Genomic DNA, 13,065 nt, shown 5'->3' with positions numbered 1-13,065 from the left:
CAATTAAGAGAGGGATAAATAAATCCAATTCGTTTGTTGGTACTTAAAAGAAAATTTCAGTTTTTAATAAATATTTAAATATAAAATCATTGAAGATGTTGAATGTTACAGAGTTTGTGAACATAAATATCCGATTGGCATCCAGCGCCAGGCCAACTGCCAATAGCAGCTGAGAAAGTTAAAGGTCAGTGTCGTCCGAACTAAAACAGTTTCATTATTTTTTGAAACTGCCATATTAATTTTAAATATATCCCTACACTCACCTGTAGTAGTGTCGTCACTTACAACTCATTCCACAACTCACAGTAACTCACTAAACTCTCGTACATACCGCGAAACTCGTCCTTCTCGGCCGCTACCTGCCCTAGAACTGAGTAGAGTACTAAGGACTGCAGTGCGACGCGAGCGCCCCACGCCACCCGGTCGATCCCTCAACTACAACAATCCAATAATATTTCTCTTGCGGTGCATCCTGCTTCTTCCTGTCGATCCTTTCTGCTGCACACGCCATGCCGAGTCGTCACTTACCACGGTACATGTTTTAATTATGCAGGGATAGAACCGACTGTACTAGGCACCGTGTACTCGAGCAGCAGACCGACCGCTCCGCGCCGCTCTCCACCGCACGTATGCTGATTTACATAACCTACATCATGCGGGAAACCGAGAACTTCACTTTGGTTAGTGCGAAGTTAACAGTAAACATCGGTTATAAAGTTAGATACTGTTAGATAAAGTTAGATACTGTTAGATAAAAAAGTTACACTAGCCATTTTAATTTGCATTATTAATAACCATGTAAAAATAGAATTGTGGTTGGTCAACATTTTTTAAATTGAAAGAAAGTTAACGAATTGAGTTAGTACTTTAAACATTAATATCCTTCTCTCAGATGTGCCATTTCTTTAATAAAAATTGTCTATTTGTAAAAAAATAGGCAACACTGAAGCCGCAGGGAACAATGGAGGTTATGGAACCAGTGGGTTAGCTTCCGAATGGTGTTTCTTCATTAATAGTATTTTTTGCCATTACGAAATTGTGAATGTATTTAAAATATATAATTGAGATTAATATGAAAAACTGTTCAATTACCAATACCACATGTAGTTAGTTTTATTCATAATTAATTATTAAAGCCTTGCATGGACTTTTATAATTTTACTTCTCTGCCATTTAAATTAGATTTGCATCTCTGCAGAACTTTATCAGCGTCTTTATTTCCGACTCTCGTTCTTTTTATTTTAGTAGCATTATTATTACACAAAACACTGTTTTAATAGTGATATTTGGTTATTCTAATTTTCTGAGTAGTTCACTATAACGAAGATTTTAATCATTTTGAGCCTTTTTTAATGTTCCTTTATACTTAGACACTTTCATTGCAAAACTCAGTGGCATAGTATTACCAGCTGAGCTCAGTTGGTTACGGTTTCAGCCAATCCTTATCAAATCGTTCCAAATAAAAATACATTTAGGGAATCTGAAGAATCTCACTTTTATGAAATCACACGAAAAGGAAATAAAGAAATGTTTATGTCCTGTTTTCAATTGTATCAATTTTCAACCAATCACAATTTTTTATTAATAACACGTTTTTTATAAATAAGCATACTGTATTATGTTAATTTTACATTTTTACGTTTCGCATCAGTTTAGCTACGTTTACATGAATGAGGTTTACGTTCTTAAATTATAAACGTATGATTTAAAATTCCTAGACTCGACGAGCATTTTGTGAAAGTCCATCTGAAAATTCACAATAAAAAACACAAAACAACAAATATATATGTAGTTCGAAGAAAGTACATTACAATGCTGTTTAAACAATATTGTAAACTATAGTACGGTATAAGATTACCCTTACCCACTTTAGTTGAAATTTTGGTTGATTTCAAGTAAAGACTTATAGAAGGAAACTTTAAGTAAAACAATTACATACAACACTTACTCTTAATGCCCATAGATAAATTGCAGATACATTGAAGACTTAGGTTGGCGAGAAAATGATCTTGACTGCTTTAGAACAAGTCTACTGATAAGATAACATTAAACTACAAACGTCAATATTCAAATTCTGGCTAGGTTTTTCCTCATTTGGAACCACAGAACAAGGCGTTGCAAAATGTTATGAAATATAATATATTATAGCAACTATTTAAATGTACATGTTACCATAATTCCTAACCTATGGCTACCAAAACCTGCCTGTATTTTTTTAATATCCTTTGCACCAGTTTAATTAGCTTAATCCAGTCAGTTAAAGCTTCAAAGTGGTTATTTATAAACAAATGTTGATAAATTTAATTTTAATTTTAAGGTCTTGTCGCGGTGGAGCAAATAGAATATATTAAGAATAATATATTACATCCCAAAATTAAAGGTTTTTAAAACCATCTGTTTTGTATTGGTTAAAATTCATAAAATATCAAAGGATCTTCAATTTGCTAGTTCAAAATAATTGTATTTGTGTGTATTGTAGGTTTTTATATTCTTGTACTAAGTGACGCTCAGTAATTTATCGCCAAACACAACGCAACGAATACTAATCTCTAGTGAATAGTAAAAATAACGCTGTTATCTTACATGTCGGGATAGCAATTTTAACAAATAATATATTTTCCCTAGGAACATTAATATATTATTCATCTTGTTTGAGATTTTAAATGGCATTGCGTACAGAAAAACCAAACATATAAATATCTGACAGCTATTGAGAGAAATTTAGAGAGAACGGACAAACTATTGTTTCCTACATGTGTTTAGACATGTTATAATGTCTAGTGCTGGTTAATTCATGTATTTGACTTGTCCATGGCCAGGGTTCCTTCGTTTTCGGCAATTGACCCTTTTGGTTTGGCATACGTCTTCGATCGGATCACTTGTCAATGCAGAATGTTTTAGATCGTCTCTATTTCTTTTTATTTCGGCTAGTGTTTTGTCACTTGGATAGCAAACAAAAATTAAGTACAACGTAACTAAATTTATGGAAATTAGACCACAGTGTAATATTATATCTCAATAAAAATGCAAATATGAAGTCTAAAATTGATAGCTTTTCAACATTGATGGAAATTTGACACTTAATTGTTATAATGTTATAATCTCTTCCATCTCTGGTTTCTAAGAAACGTTCAAACCAAAAAATTACTATTTGTAAGTCATTACCGATTTTTATGGCTCTGATACTTTTAATTTCTCAGATATGAACTCGACGAAGGTTACAAAAATTATCAAGATAAAAATCTATATTTAAAATAATTTGAAATATTCTACGCCTTTTACTGTTTAGGAACAAGAAGAATGCTGTATTGTCTACTCTTTCCTCCACAGATACTTGGCAAGCTTATGTAGTCTTGGGAGGATGGATGGTGGCTGGTGCTAATCACAGATGCAGTCTTTGTGACATTGCCAGTTTTTTCAATGCCAGATATTTCAAAGGGAATGGTTATCCAAAGAAATATTTAACCAAACACCATTAAACACAACTGAAAATATGGTAATTCTGCTCTTTTTATTATTGTATGTCAACTCTTCAGACTTGACTGCCAGTCTAATTTAATATCACAAACTGAGGAGTAATGTGAGGATGCGTATGAGCGATTTGGACACTGAAGTGAACTTTTACATTGTTTTAAAGTATGTCTACACCGTAAAACAGGAAAGAGAACATATTTATCAATAGGACTTTACAGAACATCTTCATACAATATAAACACAAGGTAAAAGAATATTTTCCCTGAAAATAGCTTTGACTAGTGTGGTAGATTTTAAAACTGTCTTTCCGTAAACATAAAATACAGAACTTTGTTACTTTACGAACGGATAATATTTTATGACATTTTTAGATATTTAAAACTACTAAAGCTATCCTCTTTCGTAAATCAATCATCAGTACACCATATTGAACTTAATTTTTCTGACAGTTATACATACACATTAAGCCCTTTTTGTGATAAAGTTTGAGTTTGTGAATATAATAGCTGATCCAGGTGAATTATATGTAACAGCTACTTTTATTGGCCTGTTTCTCTAACAGACCTGTTTATGGTTTAAGTAAAAACTTTTGGGATGTCTATGGATAATTATCGTGCATTTCAAAATCAGGCTCAACTAGAAGAGTTGGTAAAATCAGGATAAAACAAAATAGTTCAATATAACAATTAGATTTGAATTACCGATAACCTAACCGTTGAATCTGGACAAAGATTAGAAATTATACTAAAGCAAGAGTATCAATATGAATTTGTAAAAATACTTTTAAAATATTAGATACTGGTAAAGAAAATTATCAAGTAGTCATGAAGCATCCGTTCAAAATTATAAGTCATTGTTTATACTTACAAGAAATAAATCATTAATGATCCAGAATATATTTTGTTCAAAAGCTACATCAATACGATGGAAGTCGTACGTAAGATAAACTAATCCAACTTAATGTAATTCATTTTGTATGCTGGAAGTTACTAAAAATCCTGTGTAACTCTTTACTTGGTAGTATATATTGAGGTGATATTATTGAGGGCAGTAGGATGATGTATCTAAATAGATACATGTGACATAAGGTGTTGAAGGCAGCTGTCAATTTTGAAATTCGTATAGTTTTTTGTATATATTTCTTCTCACTTTGGCTTATTGACTTCAAGAAGTTTGTTCCTTAGAGCTGAATACATATTTCATTAAATTATTACTGTTTTACCTTTTCATAAACCACATAAGATCCTCCTGTGTGCACACATACAATCCTGTGTAATTTATTGTATTCTTATTTTTTTATCAGTTTGGTAACACTGTCAGATATTAGGGCTGAGATCGCTCGAGATGAAATACTCATGGCTCATGCATTACTTACTGACTCATATGCATAGCCTCTGTGCATCTCAAGAATGAGCTGAACTATAGACACGCAATTTTACACAAAACTTCATTTCTATTGATAAAATTGAGTTCGTTGATGGTGCATTTCTCTCCATTTTTACAATAATCTTATGCGTAACCATGATAGTGATGAGAAAATCGTAGAAGAAACAAAACTGAGAACAATGATATGAAACTTTAATATGTGATATAATAACACATTTATCTGTAGACTTAGAATGCAATCCCAGCGAAGCCAGTTACATGACACTTATTGTGGTGTACTCTTACTTTGTATTTTATTGTTATAAACAGAAATATGGTAAAAATATCTTAATTGTTCGTATTAAAATATAAGCTTTGTTGGCTTTTCCTTATATAATAAAAATTTAGGATATTTTAGCACGTAACATTGTGACACATGTAGCCTAACTAATAGCGTAAAGCATCTAGAAAATTATTCAATCTGTCGAAATTAAATGTTGCATGGAACTTTTTTCTGCGTAGACAAGAATAAATTCAATGATGGTGCATGTACATAAATGGGATATGGCTGAACGTTATTGAAATAGCATTCAGTGAGTTGACATAATATCTCTTTTGTCCGCCGGGGGGATGTAAATATTTAGTTACTGTACAATTATTTGTCTGTCCGCAGGATCTCTCAAGAAAGAAACGAGCTATACACTGGAAATTTGCATGCAACCTAAGTGAAAACTGTTATGTGACCGGTGGTGTGGCGTACTTCTACGTTGTAACATACTGTAAATATTAAATGTGTTAATCAGTCCAATAGAACAACAAACGACTAAAAGAGGTAAGAGAAGTCATTTTAATTTTTTTTCTTTTGCATAAACAAACCTTAAGCGTATATAAATTGATTTTATATCGGGACGAATAAGAAAGAATAACAAAATTATTGGACTGCGAAAATAATTACTAGTGAAAGTTAAACTTTTATTAAATCAATGTTTAAAGTATTTCCTGTTAAATAAATGGATATCACTATTTGTTATTTACGTATGTAGAAATTCTTTTCACATTATTAAACTCAATTTTACGTATTATTTTTCAGAATTTTTATTTATTTAAATCTTTAAGTTTATGAGACAGGAATAATATGCCTCATTCACATTATCTTGTCACACCATTAATTTCATAATCTCGTAAGAAATTATATAAAGTTGATTCGGAACTATCAAATTGGAACCAAATATTTGTTAACCAAAGTCAGCAGAACAGTCAGTTTGGTATAATCATTGCAGTATTGATGAATTTGAAATCGACACATCGTAATAGGTGCCGGAAACTCGGAACTCTCATCTCCGGTGAGGTAGCGGGATGGGGAGGGGGTTACTACAATGCAAGAGTACGTGGTATTCTAATTCAGAATCGGCTTCCCATTCTGGTATTAATTCTTTTTGACGTTTATGTGCGGTTGAAAACGAAATTCATGTATACAAAACTAGATACAAATTATTATGGTTAATTGTTTGACAGCAGATTCTGTACACGCAATAGAAAAACAAATATACAAATAAACACGAGATTCTCCAAAGAGTCTAGCTGAGAACCTGACCCCTGAAGAGGGCAAAGGTTCAGTGTATTCAGTATATGTTGACCTTGGTAAAAGGTGGAGAGGCTTAAAATGGACTTCATGGTATGAATTATTTGGTTTTTGTTAATTAATGAGCAATTGTGTAATAAACCAATGTACAGAAACAACGTAAACCCATTACGGTTGTTAAGGGTTAAGAAGGGGCAATCAGTGTTTTATTTTGATTTGTGTGTGTGTGTGTGTTTTTTTTTACCAAATATATTAAGAACACATGTAACTCTTAAATAATTTGTATTTTCTTGCTCATGTTTTGGAAATTATGCCATGATCGCAGTATTATTATAATCTCACAACAAACTATAAAAAATTAATCATAACACATTTTGTGATAATATGTAATGAACCATTATACATTGACCAGACAAGACTAAATTTCAAGTTACGATCCAAGCAACATATACAAGTCTTTAATTTGTATAGTTAATTACTTACCATCACCACAGTGTGTGTGTGTGTGTGTGTGTGTGTGTGTGTGTGTGTGTGTGTGTGTGTGTGTGTGTGTGTGTGTGTGTGTGTGTGTGTGTGAGAGAGAGAGAGTGCGCGCGCGCGCGCGCGCGCGTGCGTGTGTGCGCGTGTGTGCGCGCGCGTGTTTTTTTTTTTTTTTTTTTTTTTTTTTAAAGGGGTTGTGAACAAAAATGCATTTCCGCATGCCAGGCTTAGGTGTTTTGCCTGGGTATGTCGGACTCGAACATTGGCTGGTGACTGTAGCCAATGCTAATACCGACTAAAAACCTTCCCCTATACTCCTGTCTCTGAATCCCTGTGGAAACCGCCGTTAGACATTACATCGCAGGGAGAGAATCTAGCATTTCTGCTCTTTCATCAGGTGGTTGAAGTCATTTCTTCTCGTCTAGTTATTGCGGAGTTTGTACCTCTGCCTTTCAATAGACCTTAGTTCTTTCACCACCTCCATGGCGAATGTGCTGGTGGCGTCCCATGTAGCTTTCGATGACAGCATAGCTTCTACTAGTGTTTCTGGATGCAGTGTCCGGTTAAGAATAGTTTCTAGGTTGTCACGCTGCAAACTGAATCTAGGGCACATAAAGAATACGTGTTCTGCATCTTCGGAGACTCCAGGACAGGACGGACACTCCGGCGAATTATCGTGCTTAAAGCGATAGAGATATGCTCGGAAGCAACCGTGTCCTGATAGTATTTGTGTCATATAGTAATTGACCTCTCCGTGACTTCTATTCAGCCAGGCATCCAGTTGTCGTATTAGGCGGTACGTCCACCTACCTTTCTCCGCGGCATCCCACTGCGCTTGCCAACGGCGTATACTATACTGCCGTTCTTCGGTCCTACGTTCATCAAGACTCGACGCAGATGATTTTCGTCGTTGATAGAGGGCTCGCCTTTCTTCGGCTAGCACTCGGACAGGCAGCATTCCGGCAATAACGCACGCCGCTTCTTCTGATACTGTGCGGAAGGCACTGGACACTCTCAAGGCGCTTAGTCGATAGATGGATGCGACTTTTCTTCTTGTCTCTTGGACTTCAAGGGCATCCGCCCAGATGGAGATTCCATAAGTGAGCACCGAGGTGACAACTGACGAAAGTAAGCTCCTTCTGCACTGCTTTGGGCCTCCAACGTTAGGCATGAGCCGTGATAGGCTTGCTCTTACTACTGATGCTTTGGCACTCACGTGGTCTACTTGCTGCTTAAAGTTAGTCAGGCATCAAGCATCACTCCCAGATATCGAATAAATGGTTGTGATGTGATTTCTTGTACGCCGACATTCAGCTTGACAGTTTCCATGACTTTTCTGCCGGTAATAAGCACTGCTTCGGTCTTATGCTTGGCTAGCTCCAAGTACATCATATCCATCCATAGGTTAATACGTCTAAATACGATGTCGAAGATTAGTTTTATCTCTTCAAGATGCTTCGCGACAATCACTACGGCTGCATCATCTGCAAATGCTGCAAGTTTTGCTTCAGTGTGTGTGTGTGTGTGTGTGTGTGTGTGTGTGTGTGTGTGTGTGGTGTGTGTGTGTGTGTGTGTGTGTGTGTGTGTGTGTGTGTGTGTGTGTGTGTGTGTGTGTTCAAGTGTCACTCTTTTCTCATATATACAGGTTATTTGTGTTTTATTAGTGACTATAAAAGTGACCTAAATTTTATTTCAAATACCACACGCCGTTTCTGTGAAATACTTGTCTTGTTTAATTTGTGGTTAAGCAGTTTGAATGAAATTCTATGAGTACTTACGAGTACTTGCCAATACTGCATTTTTTACAAGGTTTTGCAAGTTTTTAAAAACAGTGTTTATAATCCGTTCCGTGTCAGTGCGGTGTAAATCTTAGAGATGAACTTTAAAACAGAGGGACAGTCGGATCATAAATCACGAGTTGGCGGGACTTCACATCTGTAGCACGCGATGTCTACTGGTACTGCTCGTACACCGACTGTACATGTACAGGTTGCATTTTTACCGTCTGCCAAACGTTTCAGTCTGTTTCAATTTTTATTTCCATCCAGTCGTAGAGAGCAAAGCACACCGCGAGAATTCTAGACGTGTACAATGTTTACTTTCAATTTATAGTGTATTGTATGAATATACATTACAATATCCTGTTGTATAATAATGTACAATATTAGAAAACCACCTTTGAAATATCCAATGTTACTTGTGAGTCTTAATTAGCTATGTACTACAAGTCTTTCTAGTAAATATTTCACTCGTTATGAACCGTTATAAAAATATACGAGACCATTTTATAAACCGATATATTTCAACGGAAGGTTCTCCTATGTCTATAATTGTAGAAACTATTGTAAACATGCTTTTGAAATCCGTATAACCCCTAAGTTTTTTTTATACAAATTACTTGTCTAAATTGGAAAGCTGGTACTTTCTGAACATTCTCATCTTGTAGTGACGACAATAAAAATTAATAAAGAAACAACCATTCAAAATCAAAGAATTATAAAGTCTTGCTCAGTAAGAGAAGATTTCTAATATACATTTTTACTTGACCTAACTAAAAAAAACACGAAACAAGGATATTCAGTTTTTATTTTATCTTGAAAACTAATCAGAACACAGTTTGTATTAAAAAGTTGCATGTAGTGGCTGGATTATTTCATATAGGTAACAGTTATAGTACGTTATATGATATGTTTTAAAATAATTGTTTAACATTTACACGTATTATCTTTTTAGATAGTGCACGTAACAATTACAGTAATAATACAAACACGCTTATAATTTCATCGAATGTAATTAATATACTAAAAGGACGGGGTTACAAGTAAATAATACATATATAAATCACATACTTTTGAGGATATGAGTTCTAGCTCGGTGTATGATCGATTGTTTTCTCTTTAATACAGCTATCGGGCAATATTTAATGATCATATATTTTATGATAATCTATCAAAATTATTTTGAACCTATATTGTAACAATAATTAAATTATTAAGGGAATAAAATTATGTAATTATATATCACATTTTTTTAAATTTTATGAAAGGTGGAAAGTTACTTTAAAACACTAAAGATTATGTAGTTTAAAGCTACACAAACATGAATATTCGTAACGGAATAAGTAACAATCGCATAAACGACGTATTCCGACTGTTGTATATAACGAGAGTATAACGGTATACCGAGAGAGCTACTAAACACACGTACGTACATAAAAATTCATTTAGGCTCAGAACAGCCAGCGGCTAATTGTCAGCAATTACTTACTTCTCAATTCGCAATGCCCTTACTAATTGCTTTCTGATTTGAGTTGAAACTTTTATTCCTAAACTCCCTTGATTAACTCCCGAAATGTGCTCCTATTGAAGTGTAATTTGTGCTTTGTCAATAATAAGGGTGAAATTAACGCGTTTGCCTTGGCAACCTTGTTTAAAAATTATTTCGTATGCTATATTTTATCATAGCAAATTTTTACTGCAAAATTTTAAATACCATACACACATTTCATAAAAATGATTGTGTGTTGAATAAATTAAGAATGTAATGCCACCACATCCCAGAAGTATCGGATTTTTTCTTGCCAAGAAAAAACTAACTTCCGTGCATTATCCTGGCGATAGAACTAGCACATGCGGTGTACAAGGTATATGTGACCATCAGATGATGGACTCTTTATTGGCCGCGATCACCACCTACAGCTAATCTTCTTGCACTCTTCGTCTATTACTCCATGCATCACGAAGAGTAAATGTACTCAATTTAATGGAGTAAATCAAATTTTATAAGTATTGTTTATATATGGAAAAGGGTACTTTGAATTAAATTATGCTGACCAAAATCCTGTATTACTAAAGTTTAGGTAAAACCCTTCTACTAGACATAAAAACCATTTCGCAGAATGAGCTTGTATTAAAGTATAGCATTCAGTGACAGGATGAAGACAGCCGTATTACAGACGATTATTTCGGAATATCACGGAAGGGCGGTGTAGCACTGATCCAACGATCCCTGCTACTGATAACACCTGTTCATACTTCACCATTCACTTTCTACTAGACATAAAGATCCATTTCGCAGAATGAGCTTGTATTATAGTACAGCATACAGTGACAGGATGAAGACAGCCGTATTACAGACGATTATTTCGGAATATCACGGAAGGGCGGTGTAGCACTGATCCAACGATCCCTGCTACTGATAACACCTGTTCATACTTCACCATTCACTTTCTACTAGACATAAAGATCCATTTCGCAGAATGAGCTTGTATTATAGTACAGCATACAGTGACAGGATGAAGACAGCCGTATTACAGACGATTATTTCGGAATATCACGGAAGGGCGGTGTAGCACTGATCCAACGATCCCTGCTACTGATAACACCTGTTCATACTTCACCATTCACTTTCTACTAGACATAAAGATCCATTTCGCAGAATGAGCTTGTATTATAGTACAGCATACAGTGACAGGATGAAGACAGCCGTATTACAGACGATTATTTCGGAATATCACGGAAGGGCGGTGTAGCACTGATCCAACGATCCCTGCTACTGATAACACCTGTTCATACTTCACCATTCACTTTCTACTAGACATAAAGATCCATTTCGCAGAATGAGCTTGTATTATAGTACAGCATACAGTGACAGGATGAAGACAGCCGTATTACAGACGATTATTTCGGAATATCACGGAAGGGCGGTGTAGCACTGATCCAACGATCCCTGCTACTGATAACACCTGTTCATACTTCACCATTCACTTTCACTGAATAATGAGAGAACAGTCATTTATTTATTTTTTGTATAACTTTTAAACGGAAATGCGTCAGTAGATACCTACGTTAGTAGGTCCTAGACCACATTTTAGGATATCTGAAAATAAATGTAAAATCTATGTCTAATCTCCATAAAATGAATCTGTAGAAACAAACAAAAAATATCATTCTCTTTTACTGTGTGATAAAAATTTTTTAAATTAAAAAACATTTAAAAAGTATTATAATTGAAAACTTTATATCTATAATACAAATATAAAATAAAAATTTAGAATATATAACAAAACAAATTTATAATATGCAGGGTGCGATTAAAAATTCTGTGTTGAGTGAATAAATATTATGTTTTGAATAATGAAACTCTTCAAAATTAATACAAACCCTAAGAATAAATAAATAATCTGTAAAAATCTATGAAGATTAAATTGCCTCTTACGAAAAAGGCCGATTTATATGAATTTTTTTAAGACTTACTCATAATTTGTCTACTATTTTGTGAAATAAAGATTTTCTCTGATAAATAAAAAAATCATTATTCTACAAAAGTAATCTTAATAATTATTCACCGATTGACATTTTTCCGGCATCAATCAAATGTAAATTGTATTTTTTAATAATTTATGTAATCATCATCATTTTCATTGTATTGGTCTATAGGAATTAATTTCAATTCCATAGTTTTACATTTGTCTTTTAACAGAATTTCTTCTTATTCTCTACAGAATCTATATTCGAATTTCTAGAATTTATTATAACTCAAATCAGAATTGCATTTCTTTCGAGACATTGTACAATTACTTTTCGAATGATGTTGTTTTTTAAGTATATCTGTTAATATTCTTTCGTTAGAAATAACGAAGTAAAAGAGTTTTATTTGTTCGAGAGTAAAAGAGTTGAGACTTTCTATTAGTTTTCTGTAGATTCATTTATCAGATTCAAATCAGTAATCTAGTAATTCAGTCAGTACTTTAGACAGAGTTTATCTGTCATATTCCTATTTTTTATTATTTAAACAGTAAATAATTTGAGATTACCCGAGATTTATTTATTGAGATTAGACAGAGATTTGACATTTATTTTCAGATGTCCCTGAAATTGGTCCAGGAGCCTCATATTATAATCTTCTTACGATAATGCTTTAGGAAATGGACCTTTAAATTATGCATATGATGACTAGTTTTATTAGATATCTTTTAGTAAACTTTGTATTAAAATCATTTAATTTTCTTAAATTATATTTAAATGAAAATCTAGTTCTTCTAAGTAATAAATCTTTTTTAATTTCACTCCCTGGGGTTCTAACTAATATACGTTCAGTAAAAATTCACATCCCGGGTCTTTTTATGCGGCACTTTATTTTATTACAAACTTGCCAAGTATTAA

The 13,065-nt window shown here is 33.8% G+C and overlaps 1 protein-coding gene across 2 annotated transcripts in view; it reads right to left on the bottom strand.

Moving 5' to 3' along the window:
• Positions 1-359, bottom strand: part of LOC124359283 (acetylcholinesterase-like) — a 397,002-nt gene extending 396,643 nt beyond the window's left edge. For both annotated transcript variants that reach the window (XM_046811900.1, XM_046811901.1), the window contains exon 1: positions 264-359. The gene's annotated coding sequence lies outside the window, so the exon portion shown is untranslated. The remainder of the gene's footprint in view (positions 1-263) is intronic.
• Positions 360-13,065: the final 12,706 nt, after the last annotated feature.

The sequence above is a fragment of the Homalodisca vitripennis genome, chromosome 4 (genome assembly GCF_021130785.1).
Source record: "Homalodisca vitripennis isolate AUS2020 chromosome 4, UT_GWSS_2.1, whole genome shotgun sequence".
Taxonomy (NCBI): domain Eukaryota; kingdom Metazoa; phylum Arthropoda; class Insecta; order Hemiptera; family Cicadellidae; genus Homalodisca; species Homalodisca vitripennis.
Note: the sequence above shows the minus strand (reverse complement) of the source record. Positions and strands in the feature narration are given on the sequence as shown.